Source organism: Nicotiana sylvestris, chromosome 4 (genome assembly GCF_000393655.2).
Source record: "Nicotiana sylvestris chromosome 4, ASM39365v2, whole genome shotgun sequence".
NCBI classification, from domain to species: domain Eukaryota; kingdom Viridiplantae; phylum Streptophyta; class Magnoliopsida; order Solanales; family Solanaceae; genus Nicotiana; species Nicotiana sylvestris.
The window spans coordinates 109,749,996-109,771,175 of NC_091060.1; positions in this window are offsets into that span (position 1 = coordinate 109,749,996).

Here is a 21,180-nt window from a genome sequence, read left to right on the forward strand (position 1 = left end):
GACAACTTTTGATCTCCCTGCCTCAGTCGTAACTACTACTAATCAACCTATGGAGCCTTCCACTCCCATTGAGCCTTCCTCACCCACTATTACTCCTACCGCTATAGTCATACCTCACCTAGTTTCCTAGTCTCTTCCTAATTCAGAAACCCTTAAAACTGCTACTCCGACCTCCCCATCGTCTGAGGCTCCCACCAGTCAAAGACCAAGTGGAGAACACGGTCAAAACCCTGAGGTCACAAAGAGTTCTGCCATCGTTCCTTCCGATTCCATGGTGGTAGTAGCACCATTTGAGGAGGAGAAAAATGTTTTAACTGTGTTTGTGGTGTCTGCTGATGGTGTACTGCATGAGATCACCTCTCAGAAAAATAAAGTACAAGGTGTGAGGGACGAAGAGGCCATTATAACTATTGAAGGGGATGAACTAGCAGATACTACTGGGGCATCACATGAGGAATTTGATCCCTCTCAGAAGGACCCAGGTCAGGGCTCTCATTCACAGGACAACTCTATTCCTGCATTTGCTGCTATGCCCTTGAAAATTCAAGTACCTAAAATGAGATCCAGTGATGAAGAAGACCTGGATAATGTGGCTCTTGATGCATTCATAAGTAAGCGGAGGGTTGTGTCCACTCCTGAGTCTGAAACCAAACGACCTACTACCAGGCTTCAAGTTAAGGTGGCCTACGATTCTGCCCTTCAAAAGAGCAAGAAGAGTAGTAAAAAGAAAATGAGAAAGTTGGTGAAAGACAGTGTACCTATAAGTTATGAGGCGATCAGTGTAATAGAGGTGGAAGAGGAAACCCCAGATGAACCTGGTTCACATGTTAGACGATCTTCGAAAAAGAAGAAGCCTGCTTCAATAGAGAAGGGGTCAACCTCTAGGTCCAAGATGAAGGAGGTGGTAAGTGAGTTTTCGATGTCTGATGAGGATGTGTTAGTCAAATCCAAGGGAAAAGGAAAATTCAGTGGAGAGAAGTCAGGAAAACGCAAGTCTGAAATTTTTGAAGAACCTGGTTCTGTGAAGAGAATGAGAAGTGAAGTCAGCCTAGGCTCTGAACGTCTGAGTCATCAAAAAGTTCTGCTAGGTTGTACGTTTGACCCAGCAATCTCTGAGATGGATGGGATGCGCCAAATTCTGGAAATGGTGGAGTTGCAACGCTGGGCGTATCTATTTCAAATTGATGCACCTAAGGTATATAAGGATGAGGTACAAAGTTTCTTCGCTAGCCTCTTTCCCTTTGAGACTGACCACATTTGTGCTTTGGTCAATGCAGTAGACATCGTGTTCGATGTAAAGTTTCTTGGAGAGATTCTTAAAGTTCCTACAGCTGGTGTGTCCAGTGTAAAAGATGTGTGTGAGTTCAACTTCAGAAATGTCGTGGTAAAAGACAATGCAGACTAGAAGGGGGACCAGATCCATAAGAAAGCTCTACTCCCTGTCTATCAGTTACTGTTCGAATTGGTTAACAAAGTTCTATTGCCTCGAGCCGAGAGGAGGTGAGTCACTTCTAAGTCTGACCTGTTCTTGATGGAGAAATTGGACAATTTTACTCTTGTGAGTCTGCTTGCTATTGTGACTGAACACATGAAAGGTTGCCACCTTCAAAGATGGTAATCATGGCCTTCTCTATGGGTTCCTGCTTACTCAAGTGTTCAAATTCTTTGAAGTACCACTGGGGACAGGCAAGGTGGGGACTAGGAAGTAGACTTTCTCACAGATAACTTTGGAAGAATGCGAGTGCATAGAAAAGAATGGGGGGGGAGGGGGTAGGAAGTACATCAACCGTCTCACAGCTTATTAATTCTTAGAATAGTGCAACTGAGGAAATTTATCAGTTGAAGGAAAGGAATGCTATCCTAGAAGGTCAGCACGCCCAAGGGGTTCCGGTGTCAAATGATGAAGTAGCTCGTTTGACAAAGGAGAATGCTGATCTCAGGGCGCAAGTAGAGAACCTGAAAGCAGAACTGCTCAATGAGCAAAAGTCGGAAAATGCCCGAATAGACCTTGTTCTCCAAACGCTTGCTGCAGTTGCATCGGATCTGGTGTATTTATAGGCATAATTTGACACTAAATGATGCCTTTCTATATGATTTCTTGTAAATGACGTGACTATTGAGAGTTTTGAGAAACGATTTGATGCGTTGCATATTCAATGAATTTTAATTAATTAGACAAGTCCTTTTCATATTGTCTGCCAACACTTATTCATATTGGATATTAAATTAACTATGTAAACCAGTGGTTATCAATGGAATACCTAAACCAATGCAACAAGTCTTGGTTAAATTGAAAATATCGATGGAGGTTGATAATAGAATATTGATTGATTACAGGTGGTTGAAGATAGAATTAAGGGGTTGATCGTAAAACAGTGGTCTATGGGATAAGATGGTGTTGACGATCAATTTTTACCTTCCCTTTTAAGATTAATTCATTTGTACTTAATAATTTACAATAGATGTTTTGAAAGTATTTTCTATCAATAAATACCTATTTTTAGAAAATTAATTAAGTATTCATTTTGAAATTAATAACCTAGTATTAGTATTATGTAATTACAAATATACTTACTATTTTAATACTATTAAGATAATTTTTAAAATACATCACATAGGCTTTGTAATTAATTTAACGAATTACTTCTTTAATTTTGATTAATTAAACTACTATGTTAATGACTTGAAATTAGTGTCATAATTCAGAAGATAAAGTATTTTACAAATAGTTAATTACAATAGTTAGTAGTATATTTGATGATTATAATTTTCACTACATTTTATTGAAAAAAATTAAGTTTAGTTAAATAAATATCAAAAGGGATCAAAAACTAAAAGGCTACGATTTCAATTCCATAATTAAATACAATGTGGCTACTATTTAAATTATTTTCAGCCCAAATGCCAAGCCCAAACGAATTTGACCCAGTCCATATAACCCCTCCTTCTCCATTTTGGCAATCCATGCTACTCTCATTGAGCTAATCAAATCGTGTCACGTCACCCCCTTCACCACACTTACACAAGAAACACATCTAATCTGGAGCATTAACTCAATTGATCAACGACCCACATTTTATCGTACTTTTCCTTTAATTTTAACACTTCACAGATTTGATCTCAGTCGTTGTAACACATAGATCCAACTGCTCTCGTAATTCCTCATAATATTTTAATGCCTGAGTTACCAGGGCCGTTGATCAAATGATCCAATGGCCAAGATCTTTCCCCGCCTCTTTAACCTAGAGACCAACCGGTCTAATATTTCAAACCCTAATTTATTTGTATCTCCCACAGCCTCCTCCCCTTTCCTCTTTCGTCTTTGTTCTCTCAGACTACCATGAATAATCAATCAACAAAACCTTGCACAAATATGTGCAAGGTCACAAAAACCTTAGCAAATCGTCTTTCTTGATTCATTATCCACAAAACCCGCTAACCTTTCCCTTTTGTTTGCAAAATCTGAAATGCCAGAACCTAGGTCTTTGAAATCGAAGCACCGTTCCGTCTTTGCTCTCAAATCCAACTGGCGGAGTCAAATCGCCTTGTCCCTAGGCTATGAAGTCTGTGATCATATTTCCATTTTCGTTGATTGAGTTTCAATACCCCCTACTATGAAACCCTAAGCTAATTGGTGCAAGGTCTAACCCTCAGGGATCTTTGTAGTCTATCAAATTGGGTCGTATGCATGGCCATTTTACAGTACCATTATCGTTATTATTGGATTCTTGTTCTCAACAGGCAGTTTTTCCTCTCTTAGGTGCAAGTTATCTTTTCTCTCACCACTGTCATCTCTATTTCACTAGAGTATGCTCACATCATCTATTACCCGTCATCTTCTACTATCCTAGTTTTAATCCTGGAACCCTAAGCCATTAAATGGAACTATAAATTGGGACTTTCAATGCTCTCACCTAACAAGACCTAAGAGATAGAACAAGAATAAAGAAATCTAACACGAGCTATCAAATATTCCAAAGCCTAGGTCTTCTCTAATTATTTCTATTCTCCTTTTTTCCGGGTTCTTTCATTGCTAAAACTTGAAGCTTTGACTCCTAGACGGATAAATTGAATCCTCGTTTGGTCTGCTGCCCATAAGGAGGTCAGTATATCTTTGCTCCCTTTCCTTTAACTATTTTGTTTAAAACCATGAATATACCATTTCTTTACTGACTGCATTTGTTTGTAATGTTGACATGAGCTCATGATTGTTTGTTCTATCTTATAAGAACATGTTGCTAATTTATGATTGAATAATATGCTTTTATGAGTCTTGAACCAGTTTTGCTTGAATTATTATGTGACATTGATGACTGTTATCTTGAATCGAATGGCCTATGCCATTAAGCTTTTTAATGTGCCTTGATAGTTTCCTCTACTTTTTCTAACTTCAGATTCCTTTAATGTTTTGTTGTGATCTTCACGTCTGTCATTCTAATCCTGTTTTGGTGAAATATGTTCTTGAAGTTTATGTTTTGATGATTTTAACTAAAATGGACATATATGCTCAAGGTTTAATCCTTTATAGATAATGGTTGAAGTATGTTAAGTTTAAATGTTTAAGATGCTTTCCTCTTCACATAAGGGTTTAGTAATCCAAAAAAGCCTTCGATTCATTATTGTGAAAGTCTTGTGCTTGTATTTAATTGTTAATCACATCTGTAAGCCATATCATATGAAGCAACCTCATTAAGGTTACCAGGCCAACTCTGATGAACCTTAGTAACTCTTTTTGTATGTGTTATGTGTCATGACCTCAATTTTCCTCCGTAGGATATTGTGATAGCACCTAGTATCTAAGACTAGGTAAGCCTAACATGCACACGGAATATAAGTGAAATAATGAATAAACTCTCAAATACTCCACAACTATTATAAAAAAAACTCCGCAACTCACCATACACAAACTTCCCAAAATCTGATGATAACATCTCACAAGCTCTACAAATAAGTACTGATCAACCCTATACAACAATGTGTCTATAAAGAGAAAGAAAATGATGTAGAATAGAGAGAGGGAGGGTTCGAGGCCTGCGGACGCCGACAGTTATACCATGAAGTCTCCGAAGCTGACCTCGAATTAGTGATTCCTGGACTGATAGGAGTGTAACGACCCAGCCGGTCGTTTTAAGAATTAATACCCCGATCCCCTATTAACTACTTTCCCCGTTCTTGTTTTTACTATTGTGAGTTGTCGGGAGGATTCGTTTTGAGTTTTGGAGTATTTTGGGACCTTTAGTCCCTAAATAAGAGCTTAAGCTTTAAAATTTGGATCATAATTGGAGCACTATAAAGATGGCCTCGAAATGGAATTCCATCAATTCCATTAGCTACATTTGTTGATTTTGGGCTTAGGGGCGTGTTCGGATTGTGTTTTTGAGGTCCGTAGCTTATGTAGGCTTGAAATGCCGAAAGTTAAATTTTTGGAGTTTCCGGATCGATAGTAAGATTTTGATATTGGGGTCAGAATCCGATTCCGAGAATTGGAATAGATATGTAGTGTTGAATGTGACTTGTGTGCAAAATTTAGGGTCAATCGGACATGGTTTGGTTGGTTTCGGCATCGGTTGTAGAATTCTTGAGAGTTCAAGTTCATTAGGCTTGGATTGGATGGTTATTCGTGGTTTTAGCATTGTTTGATATGATTTGAGAGTTGGACTGAGTCCGTATGATGTTTTAGGATTGGTTGGCATATTTGGTTGACATCCCGGGGGCCTCGGGTGAGTTTCAGATGCTTAACGGAAGTTGAATTGAACTTGGGAATTTTTGAACTTTGCTGAACCTGTTGTTTTCGCACCTGCAGAGCTTGGACCGCAGGTGCGCTGCTGCAGGAGCGGTTTGGGAACCGCATGTGCGGTCTAAGGCAATAGTGAAGTTGGTTGCAGATGCTGCCCAAGGGCCGCAGAAGTGGACCGCATCTACGGGTAAATTGGCGTAGGTGCGGAACTTGGTCTTTTAATGAAAATCCGCAGGTGCGGTGTGTTGGACGCAGAAGCGGGACCGTAGGTGCGGTAGGACCCTCGCAAATGCGAAAATTGCTGGGTAGAAAAAGAGAAAATCGAGGGTTTGAGTTCATAACTTGGAAAATCGAATTGGAGCTCGGTAGAGGGCGATTTCTGGAAAGAAGTGAAAGATTGGATAATGAATCCTAACTCTAATTTGGTTCTAATAAATTAATCTATTGTTAGTTTTATCATTTAATTTCGGGATTTGGATGAAAAATTGGGGAAAATTTGAGAAAAGTTCTTAGGCCTAATTTTGGGATTTTGATCGAGGTATTGGTATTAGATTCGAGTGATTTTGGTATGGTTAGACCCATGAGTGGATGGGTGTTCATAATTTGTGATTTTTACCCGATTCCGAGATGTGGGCCCGAGGAGGGTTTTTTGAAATTTTCTATTTTCTTACCTTAGCTTCGATTCCTGTAGCTAAATTCGCTGTTTGTAGTTATATTTACATTATAAAGTTTATTTGATTAGATTTGGACCATCAGAGTTAGATACTCGTGGCAAGAGCGTGGTTTCGGATTGATTTTGAGCTGGTTCGAGGTAAGTGGCTTGCCTAACCTTGTGTGGGGTAACTCCCCTTAGGATTTGGTACTGTTATTATATGAGTTCCGTGTACGTGAGGTGACGAGTGCATACATGTGCTACTTGTCGATAAACCCCGTTTTCATTAAGTAAATATTTGTGTTTTTCTTGTAATTGAGCAATACTTGTACTTGAAACCTACTGTTTAGCTTAGGAAAAACATGCTTATGTGATCTAATTGTCTTACCTGCCTTAAATGCTTACTTGTATTCCGTGTAGCATGTTTAGAGTAGAATTCCTATTTATTCCCAAATAGAACTGTAGATTTCTTTCCTGAGTCTGTTGTGTGTTTACTTTGGGACTACAGGCCGATATCCCGGGAGATCCCCCTGCATGTTTACTTTGGGACTACGGATCGGTATTTCGGGAGATCCAATGCATGTTTACATTTGGGACTACGGGACGGCACCCGGGAGATTCCCCTGTATTGGATATTTACTTTGGGACTACGAATTGGTATTCCTAGAGTTTCCCCTACATATTTATGATTTGGACTATGGGACAATATCCCGGGAGATCCTCTACACATTTACATTTGGGACTACGAGACGATATCTTGGGAGATCTCTTGTTGCTATCTCTGCGTGCTGAGTTTATTATGTATGTGATTTACACTCTTTATTGACTGCTATTATTTCTATTTGTTCTGTTTCACTTCATACAGTTTTACCTTGGTTCATATGTATATAACAAGTAGGCCCCTGACCTTCCTCGTCACTACTCGACCGAGGTTAGGCTTGTCACTTACTAGGTACCGATGTGGTATACTCATGTCCTTTCATGCATATGTTTTTCGTGTACAGATCCAGGTTCTTCTGCTCAGCCGTTCTATTAATGAGGGGGGAGACACCAGAGACTTCGAGGTATATCTGTCGTGTCCGCAGACCTAAAAGTCCCTCTCTATTCTTCCCTTTAGCTTAGACTTCCAGTATTTCTTTTGATTAGATATTTTGGAGTTAGAATACTATGTAGTTTCTACAGCTTGTGATTTCATGAGATTCTGGGTTTTGGGAATTTGTTTCAGTAGTGTGAGCATCTATTATATATGCCGAGCGACATTCTTAAACTCTTTATTTATGTTTTTACTCGTAACTTGGCAGTTTCGTATTTCATTTACTTTCTCCGCAATTTGCTAGGCTTACCTAGCCGTAGAGATTAGGTGCCGTCATGACAAATCACGGAGGGAGAACTAGGGTCGTGACAAGGAGGTACCTGGATCTAAACAAAAACATTATGCAGAAGTGTAGCATGAATATACTACAACAGTACCCAGTAAGTGCCAAGCCTAACCTCGGTAGAGTAGTGACGAGGTCAGGTCAAGGCCTTACTGGAACAAATAAGAAACAGAAGAGGTATGTAACAATGTAATAATGAAAACAATGTAAATGAAACAATGGAGAAATACATTAGCTACACAGTACTCAAATAATGCATCACAGAAGAAAACAAGAAAATGATATGCCAAGGAAACAATCAACCAAAATACAAATGAAGTAATAGAAAAGTATCAACCAGAATCACTATCGAGGTATCGCCTTGTAGTCTCAAATCACAAAATAATTCACAATCATTCCTTATATCACCGCGGGAGCCTTGCATTTAGTTTTGAAAATCATTTTTCCCGAAATGGCTTTAAGTAGTTCCCCTACTAGCAACACACGTATCAAGCCCCTTTATCTCGCCACATGCATTTCAACCCTAAAACCTTATACCACCGCATGCGTATTAATATCACAACGTATCACAAATTGCACCTCAACTTCCCAATATCACAACTTGCCAAAGAAGTTAACAACAATGGTGTTTACACAATAAATAGCCCATGGCTCAACCACAATATGCACAAGAGTCTCAACAATAACAACCAGGATGAATACCTTAACATGAATAGTATTTCACAACTTAATAATTTCGTCTCAATGTGAATCATGACCTTTATATCTCAATGCCAATTTCAATAACAAGATATTCCAAGAATAACAATTTTAATTAAGGAACTCAACTTTTAAATAATGACTAAGTAATAGAGGAAACAATAACTTCAACTAGGCATGTAAAGAAAAACAATAAGTAAGAGGTAAGGAAAGTAAAGCATGTGAAGATAGACTAAAGATGACGAATATAAAATATTATCGTAACTCCATTAAAGGCATTGAAAGAATCTACATAGCTAGAACCGGTCAATTACCACATTTTGCTCGTGTGCACACTCGTCACCATGCGTACACACCTTCCATACATCACAATTAACACAAAACAACACCAATCCTAAGGGGTAATTCCCCCAGACAAAGTTAGGCTAGACACTTACCTCAAAACACGCTAACTCAATCCACTAGTAAGCCTTTCCCTCGATTATCCAACTTCGAACGGCTCGAATCTAGTCAAAAAACTTCATACCGTAAATATAAACCATAGAAAAGTATTTCGAACAATAAAGTTACTATCTTTAAAGAGAAAAAAAGTCAACTCAAAAAGTCCACCCCAATCTCGCGTCTTAAAACCCGACCAAACTTACAAAGCCGAACATCATTCGGTAGCGAGTCCAACCAAACAAGAATTACTCAAATCCGACCTCAAATCACCTTTCAAAACCTCAAAATTTAGTCTAAGAAGTTTTCACAAATTTCCCCAAATTTCCAACTCAAATCACTAATTAAATAATGAAAATAGCCATGAATTCGTGTAATATAACAAAAACCGAGTTAGAATCTCTCAAACAATTGCCACAAACCGAGCTCTCTAGGTCAAAAAATGAATAATGAAATCAAACCCTCCAAAATCCCTATTTCTGCCCAGTGATTTTGCTTTTGCTGGCCAACAACCGCTTTTGCGGCTCCACACCTGCTGAATTTCCATCGCAGGTGTGGCCATGACTTATGTCCTGAAAATGCAATTATGCGAATACCCAAGCGCACCTACTCCCACGCTTTTGGCACCAATGGCTTGCTTCTACGAGCACTCATCTACGGTCCTTCCCCAGCACACTCAAATCCGCTCCTGCGACTCCCCCTCCGCACCTACGCACCCGTTTCTATGGATAGACGACTGCACCTATAGTCCCGGGTGGGTAGGTCTAACCTCACTTCTGCAACTCGAGGTCCATTTCTGTGGCGCCGCACGTGCGCCCCAAAATGCACTGATGCGATTACACCAGATACAACAGTGCTTCATCAATCACACAAGTTCAAAGTTGTTCCGGATTCAATCTGAATCACACTCGGGCCCCCTGGGACTTTGTGCGAATATACCTGTCACGACCCAATTCCTGAACCTGGTCATAATGGCGCATCTCATGAAGACAAGGCCATCCATTCAACCTAATTCATCCTTTTAAGACAATTAATTAACACAAATATAGTATAAACATAGTTTAATATATCCAATAGCGGAAAGTATAGATAAAATACGGAAATCCAACCCAACTCAGCCCTAACCGGGGTGTCACAAGTCATGAGCTACTACAGAGTTTACTAAAATTCTACAAAGTATGGAATTAGGAACAAAGTCTGAAGATATCATAAATAACAGAAGATAAGGGAGAAAACGGGTCTGCGAACGTCATGCAGCTACCTCGATAACTCCGATGAAAACTGAACAGCAGAAAACTCGCTCTATGCCTCAGGAATACCTGTACCTGCACACATGGTGTAGGGAGTAATGTGAGTACTCCGACCCAGTGAGTAATAAATATAAATAATGGCTGAAGGTAAGAAAACATGTTAAGGCACACAACATTCTATACAGAAGCAGTGAAATCATTTAAAATATCAATTCAGTGAAACATCATGTGAAATTTCTTTTAAACCAGTAAAATAGGTAATTTGGCAGTAAAATGACGAGTAGAGATCTGCCTCTCGGGCTCAATATCAAAACAACAAGTAGAAATCTGCCCTTCGGGCTCAGTATCAAAATAACAAGTAAAAATCTGCCCCTCGGGCTCAGTATCAAAATAATAATTAGAAATCTGCCCCTCGGGCTCAGTATCAAAATAATAAGTAGAAATCTGCCCCTTGGGCTCAGTATGAAAATAATAATTAGAAATCTGCCCCTCGGGCTCAGTATCAAAATAATAAGTAGAAATCTGCCCCTCGGGCTCAGTATCTCAAAACAGTATCAGCCCCTCAGGCTCAAAACAGTATGAAGCAACCAGTTAATGAAATAAGAGCACATAATTATTATCGCAGATAATGGAGATAAAGAATAAATGCATGAGTGCAATGCAATGCATATGATAGTACCCTTTAGTACCCACTGCAGCGTGCAGCCCGAGCCATCCATATTTATTTATTGTCGACGGCTCTAACTGGGGGTGTGTACAGACTCCGGAGGGGCTCATACAGCCCAAGCGCAATATCAAGCCATCTCGTGGCATCAAATCTAGGCCCTCGGCCTCATATTAATATCAGTATAATCACCCAGGCTCTCGGCCTCAATATCAATGTAATCAACCAGGCTCTCGGCCTCAATATCAATGTAATCAACCAGGCTCTCGACCTCAATATCAATGTAACACTGTTGCGGCGCGCAGCCCGATCCATGCTCAGTCCAGAAATCATCATAAGCCCCTTGAGCATTCGTAAAACAATAGTTCTCAGCCCGAAATATCATTTAGAAATATCATTTAAGTTTTCAAATCTTAGAAAGATGGCTGAGTTTGCAAAACAGTATTTAAAACCTTGGACTGAGATCAAATGAAATGCAAAATATGCGAAAACAGTGATATCAATCCCTGAAGGATTCAAATAATTGGCAAGAAGCACAAATGTGATAATCAAATCTAAGTAAGGATGATTCTCAATTTAGTTCAAGTAGAAAACACGGTAAAAACATCTCTCGGGACGGACCAACTCACAATTCCCAATGGTGCTCTACCCCACGCCCGTTATCCGGCATGCAAGTCACCTCAATATAGCGTTACGATGTGAAATTCTGGGGTTTCAAACCCTCAGGACATCATTTACATCAATTACTCACCTTAAGACGGCCAAAAGACTAGCTCGCTATGCCCTTGCCTCTCGAATTGGCCTCTTCGTGCGTCGAATCTATCCAAAATCAGAACGAATATGTCACATTATGATGTAGGAACAATACCCAATCGAAAATAACTGAAAAACATCAAAATCCCGAAATTTGGCAAAACCCGAGCCCCGGGCCCACTTCTCGAAATTCAGAAAAATTAACATCAACGGATTCCTTATCTCGCCACGAGTCTATACATATAAAATTTACCAAAATCGGACATCAACTCGACCCTCAAATTTTTAAATCTTATTTTCAAATCCTTAGGCCTAAATCCCCAATTTACTCCTCAAAAACATGTAATCTAGTTGCATTATTCGATGATAATTCAATATTATGGAGTAGAAATGATCACAAGTGACTTACCTCAAGATTTCCCATGATTTCTTGCTCAAAAATCGCCCCAAGCCGTGTTCTTTCACAAGAAAAACGTGAAAATGAGCTAAAAAATAGAACAACACTAATAAAGCCCATTCTGGTCGCTAAAAGACCTTTCCGGTCGCTAAAGGTGCCAAATCTGGTCGCTAAAGGTGCACACCAGAACCTTATGCACCAACAATATTTATTTTCACTAAAAATGCTCTAAATCCACCATACGAACTCTGAATTCGATGATTCTTGTTCCTATGAGTCACAAATAATGATACGAACATAATCGTTCAATCGAAACTCAATTCGGAGCTCGTTTGCTCAGTGCGATATCCATTTCGCTCGTACAATTAACAGATATTTCGCATCAAAAACCCAATCGCGACTTGATGAAATTAGACCAAACTTTCCAAATCAGTCCTATAATTCATTATCAAAATTCTGGAAGTCTCGAAATCAAATTTCAATCTCTATAACTAAAAATAGACCTTTGGATCATTACATGCTTATGCTCAAAACGGCAAAAATCTTCCAAAAACTCTTCCAAAACTTATCCGAGCCTCATGTGACCCCGACCAAACATGCAAACACACCCCATAACATCATTCAAACTTTTTTCAATCAACAAAACACCTCAAACAACATCAAAACCATCAATTCACATCAAATTCAACCCTAAGTTTTCCAAAAACTTTCGAAACACGCATTTGATCAAAAACCCGACCAAATCATCTCCGAATGACATGAAATTTTGGACACACATCCCAAATCACATAATGAAGCTACAGAAACTCTCGGAATTCCATTCCGACCCTTGGATCAAAATCTCACCTATCAACCGGAAATCACTAAATACTACTTTCGCCAATTCAAGCCAAATTCCACACCGGACCTCCAAAACCAATTACGATCGCGCTCCTAAGTCATAAATCACCTAATGGATCTAGACAAATCATAAAAATTCCGATCCAAGATCATTTACACATAAGTCAACTCTTGGTCAAACCTTTCAAATTCAAAGCTTTCAATTGAGACTATTCTTTCAAATTCATTTCGATTTTTTTTCCTGAAAACCAAAATCAACGATCTACATCAGTCATAATACATAGCACGGGGCAAGTCATGCCCGAGAATTGGCAATCAAAGCGCAAAAGCTCAAAACGACCGGTCGGGTCGTTACATTCTCCCCCAATTAAACACACGTTTGTCCTCGAACGTTCCAGAGTTGTTCTAGAAGCTAACCAATAGCTGAATAACCTTACCAAACACATACCCGGGGGTGATCCCATGTCACCCTATCTCATATAGTTCCGATAGCACAATATAACTGAAATTTCACAACACAATCTGGCCCATAACCTTAGAACCACATTTCCATTTCCGAAATCATACACAAGGTTAGAACCTCACATCTATATTCAGAATAAGCCCGAACCAGCTGTAATAACCGATACCTGCAACCTCAGGTGCAATTACATGATAGACCACATAACTCAAACGTTTGTAGTGATAACTTCTAATCACAGCAATTGAACACAACACCCGAATACTGATAGAAAAACTCTTATCAACTAAAGTGTCATATCAACACTTTTACATACTGCCAATGCTAACTAAATCACGCGGTAAGCCATAACCATTTTCCATATCAACCATTCATGAAGCCACTTCTCCTTTGGCAAATGCTACATCAAATTTCTGAGCCGAAGCTCGATATTATCCTTCCAACATGCTGAAATCAAATCCGTTCGTATTCATTAATGATCCCACTGATCTCTTCTAATCCAACACATTATTCTGGTGACATGACACATCAATACAGGCCTAAACCAGCACTCGCACAATACGCGCGCCAATAAGCAACAGTTCGAGCATACTCAATTCATGAAAATGACTTAAACGAAAAAGCTGTACCTCAAGCTCACCAGTACCATCACAACACAAGGCTGAGAACTTGTCTCACATCATAGAAATATAACACACGAATCTAACCCGGAAGGTCATATCTCCATATAGCTTTGCTGCCATGCGCGACCCTATCCAAACACTAGTTCACATGAGACGCCCCAAGTCACCATGCTCAAAATCATCAACCAAGCGCAATTTGATATCTAGTACCACCAGTGAATCACCATACCCACGGAGAAGTACATAATACAATGCTATACCGGAAAACCTCACTATTGCGCCATCTGGTTACCCCAAAAGGGAGAATACCTTAAAGAAAAGAGCCGCTTTGCAAGTTCCACAAGTACCACCCCAACGATATGCTATGGGCTCGTCAATCACAGTGGAACCAAGATATATGAATAGAATAATAATAACCGGCTCTTTTATATCTCACATTGACATCAACCTCACGAGCAACTTAGCTGCCAATAACATAATCCACCTAGCACGGTCACAGACCTCCAGTCCAAGCATATCATATAGAAGCAATCCAACAAGTACACATGTATATGCTAACTGAAACAAGATTCTCATTCTCCTTAACTGGAATAAATAACACTCTATATCGTAGGCATGAGCAAACTGCGCTATCATAGCTCAAATTAGCAAGTTAACACAGAATTAGTAATTACCAAGTTTGTTTTGGAATTTAGCATCTTGGAAATCTCAAGTATAGTCCAGATAGTTCTTAACAGAGTTACGAATACGAGAAACATTATACCTTAGCCCAATATCCCACTCTAGGCATATCATAGCCTACGTATCTTCCAAGCATGAATATTAGCTCGGTGCTTGCACACAGGTTCAACCCTCACATATATTCTGGCTCATAGCGCATAGTTATCACCACCAATTAGCTCAACTAGTGCATCCAAAGAGTTTAGATAAGACACTCACCTCAAACATGCCACAATCCCGAAATAGTATATTTTTGAGAATTCCCCGTCTCCAAATTCCTAGATTACATAAATCACCGTAACTGATCACAACCTCAGCACTCAATGACTGACACATCCCTCAAGTACGATCATTTCATGATAATTATTCTCAAAATTTTCCTACAATACATAGCAAGATCGAAATATTGGCAGTCGATCAACCAAGTGGGTGTTGAAATACCAATAGACATTTGTTGGTTAAAATATAGTGTGCACCCTTCTAAGGTCTTACCGAGCAGTTATAACATTCATCTAAATACCTGAAACTGACTATTCCATCCAGAACTCGTGACCTTCCCTTTAAGAATGAACTGCCACGTTGCACATGAAAATATTAATCATGTACCACACACCACGTCTATCATGCCATCTTGTTGCAAACACAAAATCTCATTAGAAATTTCTGGGCTATAGGAAAATTACATTCTGGCAGTTAGAAATCTTCTATTTGCTCCCATTTAGGAGGAGTTCATAATATACAATATGTTTCGCGCACCGATAGAAGATATCCGGCTTGAACTATGGTAAAAACCATCAAGAAAACTTTCAAATCTGCTTACACATACCCAAGTTATCAAAATGGAATTCCTCTGGCTTGACCAGGCCATGTAGGTCACCAACCCAAAAATATTGCCATAAAACATCTGTAAAGCATCACAATATACGGTATATGAATCTGAAGCTGATGGCAAAACCAACACTAGAGCTGTGGTCAAAGCTGTCTTGAGCTTCTGAAAGCTCTTCTCACATTCGTCCGACCATACAAACGGTGCACCCTTCTGAGTCAACTTGGTCAAGGGCGATGCAATGGATGAAAAATCCCTCACAACTGGGATAGAATCGATACTAGTAGTCTCAGCTCCAACATCTAGCACAAACGCTAGATATGATAGACAACCCTTCCCAACTATACGCTGGGCTTTCAAGAAAGAAATTACTCTTCTAGGAACATAATCAGTCATACCATGCCACTCGATCTGCGGTACACCCGGCATAGCCAAAGTAACTGTCTTAGCATGACAGTCTAGAATAACATGACACGGAAATAACCAATCCATGCCCAATATAACATCAAGTCCACCATGCTCAATAGCAATAGATCAACTCGGGTCTCCAAACCCTCAATAATCACAACACATGACCGGTACACACGGTCCACAACAATAGTATCGCCCACCGGGGTAGATACATAAACAAGTAAAGAAGGAAACTCTCGGGGCGTACCCGAATAATGAGCAAAATATGAGGACACATAAGAATAGGTGGAACCGGGATCGAATAATACAGAGGCATCTCTGTGGCAGACTGGACAATTCCTGTAATGACAACATCTAAAGCAATAGCATAAAAAACAGGCCCGTCCACCACCTGATCGACCTTAATCCCCGTAAGCAATAACCGACTCACCAACATGCCTCAAACTGGAACCAATATAGCACATAATCGTGCAATCAACTTATTTAATAGCAAACTCCCCAACTTGGCTCAAAGACATAGATCAAAATGCACTCAATAAATCATAACGCACATACTCTATTATTGTTGTAATACCATAGTGAGATTGAACTCAGTTCTTCATAAGCTTGTGGAAACACAAATCATTTGGAATTTTAACTCTTCTGCAATTCTTGCATCCACTCACATAACAGTTAAGCCCACTCTCTAGGCGAACAAATTTAGATTTCAACGCATATTCTTCACTTGTAAATGAGATCTTCTAATAGACAGTATAAGAATCGCACCACCTTAGAACACTCCGCAGGAGATAACCCACCTATTTCACTTCTAATTAATATTTTTGTATACCTTCCACCGTCATTCACATTACACAATCACTTAGTCTTCCTGAGTCTAAACTCATACCGTAACATGAAATTTACTTCACTCCAAACAGGAGACATGAAAAGATTCTTCACGCGCCCATAACTCGGGGCTACACATCAGATCACAATGAAAATCAAACACTTAATAGTTCATCTATCATCCTGCCGCCCTTCCTCGTCACCTCCAAGTCATATAGATATATCTCGCAGTACTAACATACTCCTCACGTGACTATCCAACCATCATTCCCACTAATAGGGACAATACCGGACATATAATTTCAAAACTCTTGCTCGCACAATCAGCACTTCGGTGCTCAAGCCATAGGCAAGGATCCAGCCTCAAGTCCTTTAGACTGGCCTAACATCAAACTAACAGCGATTACGTCTTGCCCTTCAACCGGGGAATTACAAGCCATCAAGGCACATCTAATACTGAGCGCTCGTTCGCGCATACGAACACGTGGATGGAATTGTAAGAGTTACTTTTTTTCAGCTGAATCAAGGACGCACGATAAGAATTCAAGAATATGAAGTTTTCCTAAAGGTTCTACAGCCTCTCGAGGATAAATACAGACATCTACGTACCGATCCGCGAGACTCTACTAAACCTGCTCATGACTCGTGAGACCTAATAACCTAGGCTCTGATACCAACTTGTCACGACCCAATTCCCGAACCTGGTCACGATGGCGCCTCTCATGAAGACAAGGCCAGCCATTCAACCCAATTCATCCTTTTAAGACAATTAATTAACACAATTATAGTATAAACATAGTTTAATAATATCTAATAGCGGAAAGTATAGATAAAATACAGAAATCCAACCCAACTCAGCCCTAACCGAGGTGTCACAAGTCATGAGCTACTACAGAGTTTACTAAAATTCTACAAAGTACGGAATTAGGAACAAAGTCTGAAGATATCATAAATAACAGAAGATAAGGGAGAAAACGGGTCTGCGAACGCCATGCAGCTACCTCAATAACTCCGATGAAAACTGAACAGCAGAAAACTCGCTCTATGCCTCAGGAATACCTGTACCTACACACATGGTGCAGGGAGTAATGTGAGTACTCCGACCCAGTGAGTAATAAATATAAATAATGGCTGAAGGTAAGAAAACACGTTAAGGCACACAACATTCTATACAGAAGCAGTGTAATCATTTAAAATATCAATTCAGTGAAACATCATGTGAAATTTCTTTTAAACCAGTAAAACAGGTAATTTGGCAGTAAAATGACAAGTAGAAATCTGCAACTCAGGCTCAATATCAAAACAACAAGTAGAAAATTGCCCCTCGGGCTCAGTTTCAAAATAACAAGTAGAAATCTGCCCCTCGGGCTCAGTATCAAAATAATAATTAGAAATCTGCCCCTCGGGCTCAGTATCAAAATAATAAGTAGAAATCTGCCCCTCGGGCTCAGTATCAAAATAATAATTAGAAATCTGCCCCTCGGGCTCAGTATCAAAATAATAAGTAGAAATCTGCCCCTCGGGCTCAGTATCTCAGAACAATATCAGCCCCTCAGGGTCAGAACAGTATGAAGCAACCAGTCAATGAAATAAGAGCACATAATTATTATGGCAGATAATGGAGATAAGGAATAAATGCATGAGTGCAATTCAATGCATATGACGGTACCCTCTAGTACCCACTGCGGCGTGCAGCCCAAGCCATCCATATTTATTTATCATCGACGACACTCACTGGGGGTGTGTACAGACTCTGGAGGGGCTCCTACAGCCCAAGCGCAATATCAAGCCATCTCGTGGTATCAAATCTAGGCCCTCGGCCTCATATCAATATCAGTATAATCACCTAGGCTCTCGGCCTCAATATCAATGTACTCAACCAGGCTCTCGGCCTCAATATCAATGTAATCAACCAGGCTCTCGGCCTCAATATCAATGTAACACTGTTGCGGCGCACAGCCCGATCCATGCTCAGTCCAGAAATCATCATAAGGCCCTTGGGCATTCGTACAACAATAGTTCTCAGCCCGAAATATCATTTATGTTTTCAAATCTTAGAAAGATGGTTGAGTTTGCAAAACAGTATTTAAAACCTTGGACTGAGATAAAATGATATGTAAAATATGCGAAAATAGTGATATCAATCACTAAATGATTCAAATAATTGGCAAGAATCCCAAATGTAACAATCAAATCTAAGTAAGGATGATTTTCAATTTAGTTCAAGTAGAAAACACGGTAAAAACATCTCTCGGGACGGACCAACTCACAATTCACAATGGTGCTCTACCCCAGGCCCGTTATCCGGCATGCAAGTCACCTCAATATTGCGTTACGATGTGAAATTCCTGGGTTTCAAACCCTCAGGACATTATTTACATCAATTACTCACCACAAGACGGCCAAAAGTCTAGCTCGTTATGCCCTTGCCTCTCGAATTGGCCTCTTCGTGCGTCGAATCTATCCAAAACCAGAACGAATATGTCACATTATGCTTTAGGAACAATACCCAATCGAAAATGACTGAAAAACATCAAAATCCCGAAATTTGGCAAAACCCGAGCCCCGGGCCTGCTTCTCAAAATTCAGAAAAATTAACATCAACGAATTCCTTATCTCGCCACGAGTCTATACATATAAAATTTACCAAAATCGGACATCAACTCGACCCTCAAATCTTCAAATCTTATTTTCAAATCCCTAGGCCTAAATCCCCAATTTACTCCTCAAAAACATGTAATCTAGTCGGATTATTCGATGATAATTAAATATTATGGAGTAGAAATGATCACAAGTGACTTACCTCAAGATTTCCCATGATTTCTTGCTCAAATATCACCCCAAGCCATGTTCTTTCACAAGAAAAACGTGAAAATGAGCTAAAAAAACAGAACATCACTAATAAAGCCCATTCTGGTCACTAAAAGACCTTTTCGATTGCTAAAGGTGCCAAATCTGGTCGTTAAAGGTGCACACCAGAACCTTCTGCACCAACAATATTTATTTTCACTAAAAAGGCTCTAACTCCACCATACGAACTCTGAATTCGATGATTCTTGTTCCTATGAGTCCCAAATAATGATACGAACATAGTCCTTCAATCGAAACTCAATTCGGAGCTCGTTTGCTCAGTGCGATATCCATTTCGCTCATTAAACAACTAACAGATGTTTTGCATCAAAAACCCAATCGCGACTTGATGAAATTCGACCAAACTTTTCAGGTCAGTCCTATAATTCATTATCAAAATTCTGGAAGTCTCGAAATCAAATTCCAATCTCTAGAACTAAAAATGGACCTTTGGATCATTACGTGCTTATGCTCAAAACGGCAAAAATCTTCCAAAAACTCTTCCAAAACTTATCCGAGCCTCATGTGACCCCGACCAAACATGCCAACACACCTCATAACATCATTCAAACTTTTTCCAATCAACAAAACACCTCAAACAACATCAAAACCATCAATTCACATCGAATTCAAGCCTAGGTTTTTCAAAAACTTTCGAAACACGCATTTGATCAAAAACCCGACCAAATCACCTCCGAATGACATGAAATTTTGCACACACATCCAAAATCACATAATGAAGCTACAAAAACTCTCAGAATTCCATTCCGACCCTTGGATCAAAATCTCACCTATCAACCGGAAATCGCTAAAATACTACTTTCGCCAACTCAAGCCAAATTCCACACCGGACCTCCAAAACCAATTACGATCGCGCTCCTAAGTCATAAATCATCTAATGTAGCTAGACAAATCATAAAAATTCCGATCCGAGATCATTTACAGATAAGTCAACTCTTGGTAAAACCTTTCAAATTCAAAGCTTTCAACTGAGACTATTCTTTCAAATTCATTCCGATTTTTTTTCCTGAAAAGCAAAACCAATGATCTACATCAGTCATAATACATAACACGGGGCAAGTCATGCCCGAGAACTGGCATTCAAAGCACAAAATCTCAAAACGACCGGTCAGGTCGTTACAATACCGAGAAGTTCTAAAACACATAACGGACATACTTGAGGCCAAAAATCACATCAAACAATATCGATTCTATGAATCACAACCCAATTCAAGCCTCTTAAAACTACGAACTTCTAAATTCCGGAACTAATGTCAATTCATACCAAAACAACTCTGATTGACTTCAAATTTTGCACACAAGTCAAATGACAGACCTATTCCAATTTCCTGAATTGGAAATTGACCTCGATATCAATAAGGTCAAATATTGATCAAACTTCTCAACCTTCCAAACCTTCAACATTCTAAGTTTCGCCAATTCAAGCCGAAATGACCTACGGACCTCCAAATCAACATTTATATACGCTCCTAAGTCCAAAATCACCATACAGAATTATTGAAACCATCAAAACTCCATTTTAGAGTCGTCTACACAAAAGTAAAACTACGGTCAACTCTTTCAACTTAAGCCTCTCACTTAGGGACTATGTGTCCCATTTCACTTTGAAACTCGTCCGAAACAAAAACCAAATATCCC